The sequence below is a fragment of the Canis lupus genome, chromosome 20 (genome assembly GCF_048164855.1).
Source record: "Canis lupus baileyi chromosome 20, mCanLup2.hap1, whole genome shotgun sequence".
In the NCBI taxonomy this organism is placed as follows: domain Eukaryota; kingdom Metazoa; phylum Chordata; class Mammalia; order Carnivora; family Canidae; genus Canis; species Canis lupus.
In genome coordinates, this window is record NC_132857.1 from 52,492,986 (window position 1) to 52,505,073 (window position 12,088).

Below are 12,088 nucleotides of genomic sequence, written 5' to 3' on the forward strand. Positions count from 1 at the left end.
TCCTATATACAGAAAAGCCATGAAGTATTTAAAACCACTAGCATGGGACTGGTAGAATTTCTGTCAGTCATTAATTTCTTACACTGTTAGTGTGGAACAGAACAGAGTCTAGAACAGAAAGAAATTTTAAGATTAATTAAATCACCTCATCCACTCAATAAAATATTCTATGTGCCTGCTACATACAGTGTCTTTGTGTTTGGCCCTGTGGATGGATGGATAGATTGATTGATCTGAGAGGAAAAGAGTTGGGGAAGGGCCAGAGGGAGAGGGAGAAAGAAAATCTTAATCAGGTTCCACATTCAGTGAGGAATCCAACCTGGGGCTCCATCTCATGGCCCTGAGATCATGACATGAGCCGAAATTAAGGATTTGATGCTTAATCAACTAACCACCCAGGCATCCTTGGTCTTGTGGGTTTATAACTGAGTAAGACTTACTTCCTATCTTCGAAGAATTTTTGTTTCACACAAACACACACGCATATACACCATCTAGCAAAGATTTTCTCCCAGTTTGTTCATAAGGTGATGACCAACCAGAATGAGGACTAGTTATTTAGGGAATAAAAAGCAAAACAAAACAAAACAGAACAAAACAAAACAATGATACTTCCAAAAGTTTTTTTTTTTTCTTTCCCTTTGGAACTGTACTATAGTCCCTCTGTTCACTGTTTTGCTTTTCACTGTCTCAGTTGTGTTCAACTGTGGTCTGAAAGCAGATGAACCTCCATCTGACATGTCATCACATGTCAATAGTAGCCTAATGCTATGTCACAATGCCTATGTCTCTCGCCTCACTTCACCTCATCATGTGGGTATTTTCTCATCTCACATCATCATAGGAAGAGGGGTGAGTACAATACAATAAGATACTATGAGAGACAGAGACCACATTCACATAACTTCTATTTCAGTATATTGTTATGATTGTTATATTTTATTACTAGTTACAGTCATTAATCTCTTACTGTGCCCGATTTATAAGTTAAACTTTATCATAGGTATGTATGTATGGGAAAAACATAGTATATCTATGGATATGGCACTATATGTGGTTTCAGGCATCCACAGGAGGTCTTGGAACATACCCCTAGAAGATAAGAGGGTGTTAGTGTAACTACATATCCCTTTTTCTTAACAGTAGGGGAGCCAAGGACATAGGTGACAGGCTCAGGTGCATAGATACAGGTGCAGAGAGCCTTTCCCAGGGCCAGGCACTAAGAATCTGAATGACAGATATATGAATGCCTATTTTGTTGCAAGTCACTAGCCTAAGTACTTAGCACAGTATTACTCTCAGATAGACACAGCTGTTAAAGATCACCATCCTTAATAAAGACAATAGGACAAATACATGTTTCACCATAAATATTACATCTTCCATAGTGTAAAGCTATGATTCTTTTGCTTCTGTAGAGAACAATACTACATGTATACCATTATGGTAGAGTATTTGCTTTGAATGTGACTAGATTTATTTTATTTTATTCATCATCCTGGAATAACTTGGCTTTTACTATATGTTGCTAAAACTTATGTGTCTGTAGTATGTTACTTTTCAATGGTTATTGAAAAATAAAATTAAAATTCTACTGTATATAATTTTATAAACATTTTCATCCATACGACTTATTGCTTAAATTATAGGTTTCTGATATCAAGAACTTATTTTTTTTTTACTTGCAGAGGTCATTCAAGGAGATGGTAAATACATGTTTGTTTTCCCAATATTTTCTAACAAGTGTGTCTTCCCATCGAGTAATTATCAGAAAAAAGGAAAACTAGCATCTACCGGAAATCCATAGCTCCACTGTAATATGACATACTCCCTGAGCATGATTAGTCTTAGTTCTTTATTTAGACTTTGAGACTTCACAAAAATGCAGGCATGACTATAATACATATCAAATAACACATTGAGTAGAAAGGAACACAAATAATATTGGCTTCATAAGCTGCACTGCTATCGTTGTTTATACACAGGGCTTAGATATGATTAGGTGGCACGGGATGATGCAAATGGCCTAACAAATCTCTATTAATTGGGAAAGATTTCTCAAAGGATGTAGATTTTAAATTCCTCTCTGACAGAGTTGAGTAAGGCTGTTGGAGGAGAAATTTTTCCAGGTGTTAGCTTGTTTCCATAAAGGAGCAAGAAACAAAAATGAGGTATTTGGGAGGGGAAATGCACTTTGGGAGTTTATGGGGAGACCCTGAAGCGTATAGGCAAGATTACTACATATGAGCTACAGCCACCGATAGATTTGGTTAGGGTTTGGGAAACCACAGGGATGCTATTGGCAATTATTAAGGGGAGCAATTGGTGGTGGTAGGCCCAATGAGATAACAATAAAAAGAATCAGTTCTGCGGCAACGATCATGTTGGTGACTGTAATGCATACACACACATTATATGGGTCTCGGTTAATAAAATTCTCCCACTCTTTTTTTGCTTTTAATTTTCACAAAATCCAGTATTTAAGGCAATTATTAAGACCTTTTAAAAAAACAGATACATATGGAACGGCTTATGTCAAAGATTCAGAAATATGTAATGGAGAAGGGAACTAAACCCAGATTTTCTAACATCTGATTCAAGCCTCTTTTGGAGAGAAAATAGCAATGCTTGCTGATCAAGCAGCTGGGTAAGATGACTTTTCTAAGGTTGGAGATTCATTTATTCCTGTATAATATAATTATCAACCAGAGAATGCGTTGCTGCCTGTTAGGCCTCTTAGCACTTCAAACTTGTCTATTTAGAAATCTGGTCAAAAGAAAACCAAGGGGTATCTTAATTATCTTCTGGAAGAAAAAATGAAGGCAAATATCACAGTTATATATATATATTTTTTTTCTTTTTTTTACCTCATGGAGTTTTTTGCTTTTTAGGTGTTTGTGTGTGTGTGTGTGTGTGTTTCTTTTGCTTATTGGTATAAGAACTATTGCAAATGTGCCCATGGTATGAATTTTCACCAAGGAAAGCCTCCTAAACAGCATAATGACGACCTAATTGTGCTAAGCATTGACTCCAATGTAAAGTTTGCCTGAATGAAGACTAGAGAATCAGACTCAAGCTCTTGAGTACAGAGACTACAATTGGACATTTTAGCGTGTGAAAGGCAGGAAAATATTGATGGTTTCAGAGTCCTAAATATATCACCATTTCAAGTAAATTAATAAGGTGTGCCTTGAGTTGTAGTTAAAATATGGTCACTTGAGACTCTCCATATGTAGCTTCACTGGGTGTAAGGGAGGAGAAATTGTCATTAAAAATATGCTAACCAACAGTTCCTACCCAGAACTCTTTGACTTCTATTTTTAGTTCATGATTTTATCATCAGAATAACTGATAACTGTGCTTTTAGACCCATCCATTCAAGAGAATGATGTTCTTACTGATTAGGATGGTTGCATAGAGGAGATTTGTTGTTGTCTATTCTGAGTGTGAGCGATGCCAGCCTTGAAATATTTGGTGTAGCGAGAACAGTACATGGTTTATGGGCTCACTCTAATGGTATGCAGTTCCATCCCTCATTTTCCATTGATAGTTAAACCATTAAAGAAACAGTTCACAAGTACCAAATTAAAAGAAGTCGACTTGAATCCACAGCGCATATAAACCATTCTGATTTCCAACTACAATCCGTTCAAATGGCTAAGAATCAGATTTAATTTGATGATTGGTAAAGGAAGTGCATATCTGGGGCTATCTCCCACAACGTAGACCTTTAGTTCAGTAAATATCATCTGCACGTTTTGGCAGACACTGTCTGCAATGATGCCCAAATGAGAAAAATCCCCCTACTCAGTCATACATTTACTAAATGATATTAGATCAGATAAAGGGTTCTTAACGTGAATTCACCTCGAGAAGTCTAAAATTAGACTGACTTTTTTGTGCCAAGAAGTAGAAAATGAACTAATTATTCAGCATGGAATGACCAAAAATATTGCAAACGCATTTCTTGCAATTCCAGAATGTAATAGGGTGTATTGTTCATTATAAAAGATCATTGTTCTGACTAACTTTTCCAAACTTGTATAAGTTTGAGGATATTTGTGTTCACAGTAACAGCCCTCTGTTGTCCACCATGAGTTTAATTCTATGTTACTCTTCTGGAACTTTGTCTTTTTTTTTTTTTTTTCATCATGAAGTAATCAGTTAATAATTTTTATTTCAGCTCATTAGATCCCAAACCCGATGTTTCGCTGATTATAGAAGCAATATTCAGGAGAAATAGCAGACAGGGAAATAGAATTCAATCAGGACAAAAGACAATTGAAAAAATAAAATGCTACAAATGATAGGATTTTTAAAAATTCTGGAATATCCAGCTCATTGATATTGTTTAAGGATATTTCTGTAGTGACTCAGAGATGCTTGCATGTCCTTATTCACAGAGCTGTTTATTTCATACTAAATTATGAACTACAGATGATTTTTCAAGTTTTTTTTTTCCACCTAGACATTTAGCAAAACCTGGTCACAAATAAGCTTTGGAGAAGATGATTTTTCTTATTGGTGATTTAGATTGGATCTGAGGAAACAAAGGGTAATTTATAACTTTAATTTTCTAAAAGCATGTGAATTGAATATGCTAGGATTCAATAATGCTACTGTGATGCTTAACTCCAGCTGTATCTGTCTTTGTGAATGGTGATTAAAAAAGGCAAATTTGCTTACATCTTTCCTTGCTGACACTGAGGTCATTGCTTTATGGGTTTGCTTTCATTTGCTCATCCATAGTAATTTCTATTTTTGGCTACTCTTGCAAAAAATCAGATGCCCTGGATCAAAATAGATATTCTCATGGTGCATTTGTAACACCAGGCAAAAGCTATAGTATACAGGAAAAAAAAAAAAAAAAAAGAAGAAGAGGAAGAGGAATATGGCTGGTTTCATCATAAAACATAACCAATAACATTATGATATTTAACACGGAGAAAACATTCCACACACTGCTCTTTGTTACCACATAAAAATACCTTTATAATAATGGTCATTCCTTGACATGAAGTCTTTATAAAAGAAATAATTTATTGCCTTACCTGTAACTGAAATAATGACTAAATCATTAAAAAAAAAAAATCTAGTGGCTCCTTCAGAGTAAATCTTCCACAACTTGCTACAGTGCTAATCGTAAGCATGTTATACAGTAAGTTAGCCTGAAGCGAAGTTAAGCAGGCAGATTAGGACTGTAATATAGTATCAGGACTCATAAATCAAGCGTGCTTGCAGATTTCCTTTCACTTACTGCTCCTTCTTACAGTTCAGACAAGTCATAATTACACATCAGTAGGCATTGTGAACAGAGGAATGAGCTACAACATAACGCACAATAAACCCTGTCATATAAAAGCAAACTGGATAAAATAACAGAAGCAATACTCCATTTTACAACATCACACTAAAGAATTACACCGTGCCATTGTGTATTATTCTGATCAATCATGAATCCATCCACAATTGACAGCTCAGTGGGCAAAAATTTACCATTGAAGAATAGTTTCCAGTTTTATTATTTTCTTGTTTGATTATACACATTAAGTACAAGACTATGTGTGATTCTGAAAAGCCACAGGTACATAATATAACACTGCCCTGCACACATTGCAATTAAATAAATTCTGCTAATGCTCTTTTAAAGCTCTCTTTTATTAGACATGCTTAAAATAATTCATACCGGATGAACTGTAAGTGGCTCTTTATTCATGTTTTATTAGTATTATAATTTTGAGTAATTATTCAGGTGTTCTTGTTACCTTAGACCAAAGAGATGTTGACTCTGAAGTCTTTTCTGTTATTTTCAGGCTTAGATGATATTACCACTAAGCTCAAAGGACCCTCCTTTATCACTAGGTTTGAGCCGAACATTGAAAATGGGATTTAATGAAACATGAGCAAATATTGGTTGTTTCAATTCCAATAAAACATTTAAAAGAACTAATAAATGTAAGGTAATTGTTGAATGCTAATCTAAAATTGCTACTACCGGTCTTATTTTATAGTTGGAACTCAGCAGGTGTTGGGGGGATATATTTTTCACATTATTCATCAAATATAGTTTTGAGAGGCACCAAGGTGTAAAAACCTACTTCACACTAGTAAGAATTTAATTATGGTTAATATATTAATGATATCAGAAATATAGAGAGAATAATTTTAGAGCCAGAGAGTCAATTATATGCCTGGAATTTCCTTCCAGGTTTTACTGGGTACACATTTTAACTATTATTTATGTGCACATAAAGGAGATCCTATTGAAAAATGAGGAGTTCGAATAACTACTTTTACTTTAATTACTTATTATTTTGATTTCTTTTCTCCATAGGATACTGTTTTATGGTTATTGGGATTTAAAGAGAAACAAAGGAATGGATGAGAGAATTGAAGGCAGTTGCGTGTGATTTAAGCATATTTTCTGCAAATGCCAGTGACCTTGGAATCAAAAGGCCTGAGTTGAGGTTTGAGTTGACCTAGACTCCGCTTACACTTCAGGGACAGAGCCATATTTTTGATATTTATCCACAAAATCTAATACTGTGTTTGGGGCATCGTTTTCATCTTATCCGGAAAAAATTCCCTATATCCCTCTGTTACCAGAAGTGTTCTGTGCTAACCTCTAACATAGCAATTAACTTGTTGCATTATAATTGTCTGTTTACTTGTCTTTTTTTGAGGTCAGAACAGTCTTATTTAACATTCTATGTCTATGATTAAAGGGTAGAGCTGGTTGGCATAGAGTTGAAGCTCGAATATTTGTAGAGTCTTGGCTCAATAATAATGATATTAACAATATTTATCAATGTGTAGAATGAGCCAGGAACTCTGTGACACATGCTTTACAAACTAGATCTCATTTAATCTTCAGAAAAATTGGATACATATTTTACTACTATCATTCCAATTTTGTGTATATGGAAACTGCCCAAAGTCACACAGCTACTAAATGAGGACCTAGGATCCTAACTCAGCACTCCAACTCCAGAGGCTCTCCTCATAACCATGCCTCTCACTCCCTATCATCTTGGTCAGTCCCTTAATCTTTCATAATCTTAGTAAATTTAATTTCCCCTTCCATAAAGAGGTTCTGATCAAAATTCTTGAGATCAAAGTTTGATTCTGAGTTAAGCCTTATGCTGGTCTGCATGAAACCCCAAAGGAGTCTGTACTAAGAACATGTCAACATAGGGACTTGATGTGGACAGATTTGCATCAGCATCTCCTAGGATTTGCTTGCATCTTTCCTTCTTGACACTGATAATATTGGTTTATGGGTTTACTTTCATTTACTAATCATATAGTATTTGTTCTATTCTTTGTTTTTTCTTGTTTGTTTTGTTCAGAACTTCTGAAAGTCATAGGTAGCCTTCCAAAAGGCAAATGAAGTATTTCTCTGGTACAGAGGAATGGGTGCTCTTTGAGTTCCATAGTTGAAGGCTGCAGTGTTTTTTTTTTTTTTTTTTTGATTAGGCCATTATTACATTATTGGCTTGCTTTATTGAGAATATGAACACGATGGTGCCTTTCCTACCCCAAATAATGTTTAATTGAAATTGGATCAACTAGTCCATTTGGGCTCCATCTGTCAATTAAGTGGGAATAAGAGTAAGAAATTGGTAGCCTGGCACTGTGCCCAAATTAAAACACTTGGTTGATCAAGTATTTAACACCCTATCTCTTGGTTTGTTATTGTTGAAATGTGGCCTTAAGGGAATGAGGGAATTCTCTGAAAGCACAAAGCAGACCTAGATTCAAGAGAGGCGGAAGACTAAATAATTCCAAGCAGAAATTTTTAAGTGTGTGCAATTAGAATGTCTTCTAGTCCTAACATTTCATCTAGCAATTTTCACCTCTTTCCTATTGTGAAGTTTTTCTGTCAGCTGCTAGTAACTATCCCCATATTTATGGTAACTTTGTTATATGCATTTTTTTTCTTTGATTAGTTGTATAACTGAAATTAACAAAAGGTGACAGAAAATGAGGATACAAGGAGGGACAAAAAGATCTTATTAGGTTTTATAATCTACAAACTTGGAAAACAACACCTAAGTAATGAAGAAACTTCCATCTCTCCTCATGCACATACCTACAGTTAATTTATTAGAAATTACACTTAATACCAAGATCAACAGCTTAAGTCCTGAGCTGTTTGACTCTTATCTATTAAGGTGTGGATCAAGTCAACAATATATTAATTAGTTAGTTAAAATTGACAACAGATCAGACATTCTTAATAAGGAAACAGAGAAGGTGATGAAGATCTAAATAATCTCAAATGCCGAAAGTGAGTAAAAAGGGATTAGCAGCTTTGTCAAGCTGAGAGGTGGCAGGCTGTAATTTTGTCTTTAACTTGAAATGTTGCTAACATCAGGAAGAATTAGTATAAAAAGTCTTATATGAGACATCTGTTAACTTGGTCAGCCAAATTAGAGAACAAAAATTCTTTAAAATTTCTAAATAGTCATCACTTTTCAATGGGCATCCATGTGGACAGCAAAACTGTATGAAGCACAAATAGGGTTGAACTTCAACTATATCAAAAAGACATTTGGGCCATAGAAAATATCTGCTGGAATATATAGATACTGAAATAATGAGTAATTCATAGTTGATTTGCAGTTTGAAGATTATATAAGTATATGCAGCCGTAGGGTTAAAAAGGCTTTTTCTTCTTCATTTATTTTCTTAGAAACTGTTATTATCCAGCTTTTTTTAACTAGCATCTATGCAAATTTCTCATGCTTTTTAAATGTTGCACCAAAGAATTCTTTCTTTCTTCTTTCTTTCTTTCTTTCTTTCTTTCTTTCTTTCTTTCTTTCTTTCTTTCTTTCTTTCTTTCTCTTTCTTTCTTTCTTTTCTTTCTTTCTTTCTCTTTCTTTCTTTCTTTCTTTCTTTCTTTCTTTCTTTCTTTCTTTCTTTCTTTTTTTCTTTCTTTCTTTCTTTCTTTCTTTCTTTCTTTCTTTCTTTTTTTTTTTTTTGATTGTCAGCAGATAAGTATCTTGTAAGAATGGTTCTGTTTTTCTGAGTTGGTTTGTGTAGAGCTCTAACTCCATTTCCTGTAGAAGTCTTTCAGGAATGGGGAAAGTAGTGCATCATATGAAAGAAGTTGTTTTCTCCTCTTTGAAGTTTAACCCTTTCTTTTTCGTACCTCCTCTCTCCTTTGTAGCTGGATCTTGAGGACACAAAAACATAGGATAATAGCTTTGGTATGAAAATTTGGTGTGTAAGGAATTACTTGGTATGTAGTCAGAATATTTAGTAGGCATTTGAGTTTATATTCATCTCAAGCTACATCCAATTTTTAGTTATGTAAACATCTGTAGGTGTAGAAGGGTGAAATTAGATCTCTGAAACTTAGAATCTCAATTTTAGGAGAAACACTTGAAAGTCAGACATATATAGATGATAGTTAAAACCATGAGCCTTAATGAGACCTTCAAGGAAGCGAGTATAGGTCCTAACGGGTATAGATACTATGATCAAGTCCTATGGTATCCAGAATTCTGAGGTTGAGGAGAAGAGAAGAAAACCAAGAGTCTCAGAATAAGGAAGCACTAAAGTAGGAGGAAAATGAAGAGACTGTGAGATCTTGGAAGCCACCAAGAGAGGAATGAGCTTCTAGATCAAGCATGATAGAAACTGAGAACTTGGCATTAGACACAGCAAAGTGGAGATGACAAATGACCTTCACAAAGTAGTGTGTATGGTGCTTCTAATAAAACACCTTATTCAAGTGGGTTTCAGAGAGAATGGGAGTAGAGCAATTGGTGGCAGCAAATGTCAACAACGCTTACAAGAAAATTTCCTGTAAAGGGGAGCAAGGTAGTAACTTGAGTAGTAACCAGAAAAGGATGTAGTGTTTATAAAGAGATAAAGATGGAAAAATACAGCTTGTTTGTGTAACAGTGGAAACATATAGAGAGGGGAAAACTGATACCTGTAGTAGAGAATTGATGGTACAACATATTGAGGTGAGAGAGGATTGGGTCTAGTGTACAAATGGAGGGGTTGACTTCAGATAGAAACACCAGTTATATCTATAGCAATGCCTATGTCTATATCTATGTTGCTCTATGGTAGCTACATGTGACGTCTATCACACACACATTAGTAATGCAACCATGGAGTTCATTTGTTGGTAGGTGGGTAGATGTAGTATCTCAGAGTTTGTGATTTTTTTTTTAATTTTTTTTTTACCATTTCATGCTTTTTAATGGAGAGGGAAGCCTGGTAATGTGTTGAATGTAGGATTGGGGTAGCAGGTAGACTTTGAGGTAGAGAAAAGGCAGTTATCTAGCAAAGTGATATGAGAAAAGCACAGCACGTTTGTCTGACAACATTAGGGTTCTTGTTTATGAATCTAAGTCAAGAACAAGTAACAGTAGCAGGCTGTGCCTTCTGTCCAACCATGGGCAGGCATAGAACAGAATTAAATTGCCCCACCATTGTGGTTTGCCAAAGTACAAAAGGCAGCAAGAAGGGCAAGGGAGTTAGGATTATAAGCAAGGGAATGATTGCACTGATTAACCTTGGAAATCAAGCTGGTAAGGACTGGGGCGATTTCTTGCAATATCTTCCCTAAGTCGTGTCCTTGGATGCTTTTGTGTCTTCCTCTCTATCCTCTCTGGTGCCACAAGTTATCCGTACTACCTAGTACAGAATGGTTCATTCCAAAAATAAAATAAAATAAAATAAAATAAAATAATTAAAAAAAAAGAAGAAGAATGGTTCATTCCTCCCTTTCCTTATTAGCCTTCACAAGCCACACATTGTCCTTAGGAGAAAGTATAACTGTCTCAGTGTGACATTAAACTCCAACCTCAGCTTGCACTTCACTTCCACATAACCTAGTCCATTCTCATTATTACCCAGTTATGGCATGTTATTTCAAGCAGAGTCGTTTGCCCATTGTCCTCTTTGCTGGAAATGCCATTTTCTCATGCTTTGAGCCCTCTTTATCCTGGAAAACCGAAAGAAAATTCACTGCTTTGAAAATTCACTGATTTCTCATTTTATTTCAAGGCACACAGATATTCTCCTTCTTTTATTCCCATTGCAACTGGTTAATATTTTTTAGGACACTCACTTTATTTTGTAACCAATTATTGACATGTCTAGATCCCTATCCGTGATCATTTTTACAGTTATGGAATGGATATTATTTATATTTTCCATTCCTATTACTCAAATAATTCCTAGCTTATAGTTATCAGTAGGAATTTTTTACAAATGAATACATGAACAAGCAAACTGAAATGGGAACATATGGTGGTGCCAAATGTCCTTATATCTTTGGTAGACAATGGAGGCATTTGAATTTAATATGGCAGATATAGGTCTTATTCCAAAAAAGGAATATGAAATATATATAGGTAAAAATATGGCAGTTCTGGTTTGGGAAGATTGTGCCATGATATATCAGAGGCAAAAGGGGAAGGATGTCAATTCTAGAAGAAACTAAAACAGACCTGAGAAGTTAGTGGAGAGCCAGGTCTCTGGCTTGGGAACTCAGCATTCTTGCAGCCATTACCACTATAAGTTGCTGTAATGCCCTCATTTATCAGGATTTTTGAAAGTTTCCCAAGTTGTTTTAGCATCCAGATACCTTACTGTTGAGCATGTGTGTGGCTGATTATCTGCTCACCTGGCAACATTCATCATCCCTGTTATGACAGTGTCTTCCATCAACTGCTCCTCAGCTTCCCTTCAGAAAAGTAGTGGTGAGGATTTCTTGTTCTACCTACAGTAGTTGGGGAATATGAGTAAGGCCATGGATATGGATGTCTTTGAAAATGCTAGACAAGTGAGAAGCATTATTAATTGTCTGAAATGAGAAAAGAAAAACCCTGAAATACTAGTTCTGTTGTGAGAAATGAAACAGGTATGCACTGCCTTTACTTTGTTTATAAATGATTGCTAATTTAATGGGAAAAGTAAATATTTATAGCAAATCTTTTACTTTAGTCCAAAAATGCACACAGAAGAGAAATGAATAATTTTAAGCTTAAGATATTGAATAACTATGGAAAATCTGGTAATAGTACTAATGATCAGAATGTTCTCACTATGTCTTTTTTTTTTT

At 35.1% G+C, this 12,088-nt stretch overlaps 1 long non-coding RNA gene across 2 annotated transcripts in view; it reads left to right on the top strand.

The window, feature by feature from the left end:
• Window positions 1-789: 789 nt before the first annotated feature.
• Window positions 790-12,088, top strand: part of LOC140611965 (uncharacterized) — a 41,951-nt gene continuing 30,652 nt past the window's right edge. For both annotated transcript variants that reach the window (XR_012013305.1, XR_012013304.1), the window contains exon 1: window positions 790-852. This is a non-coding gene — a long non-coding RNA (uncharacterized lncRNA). The remainder of the gene's footprint in view (window positions 853-12,088) is intronic.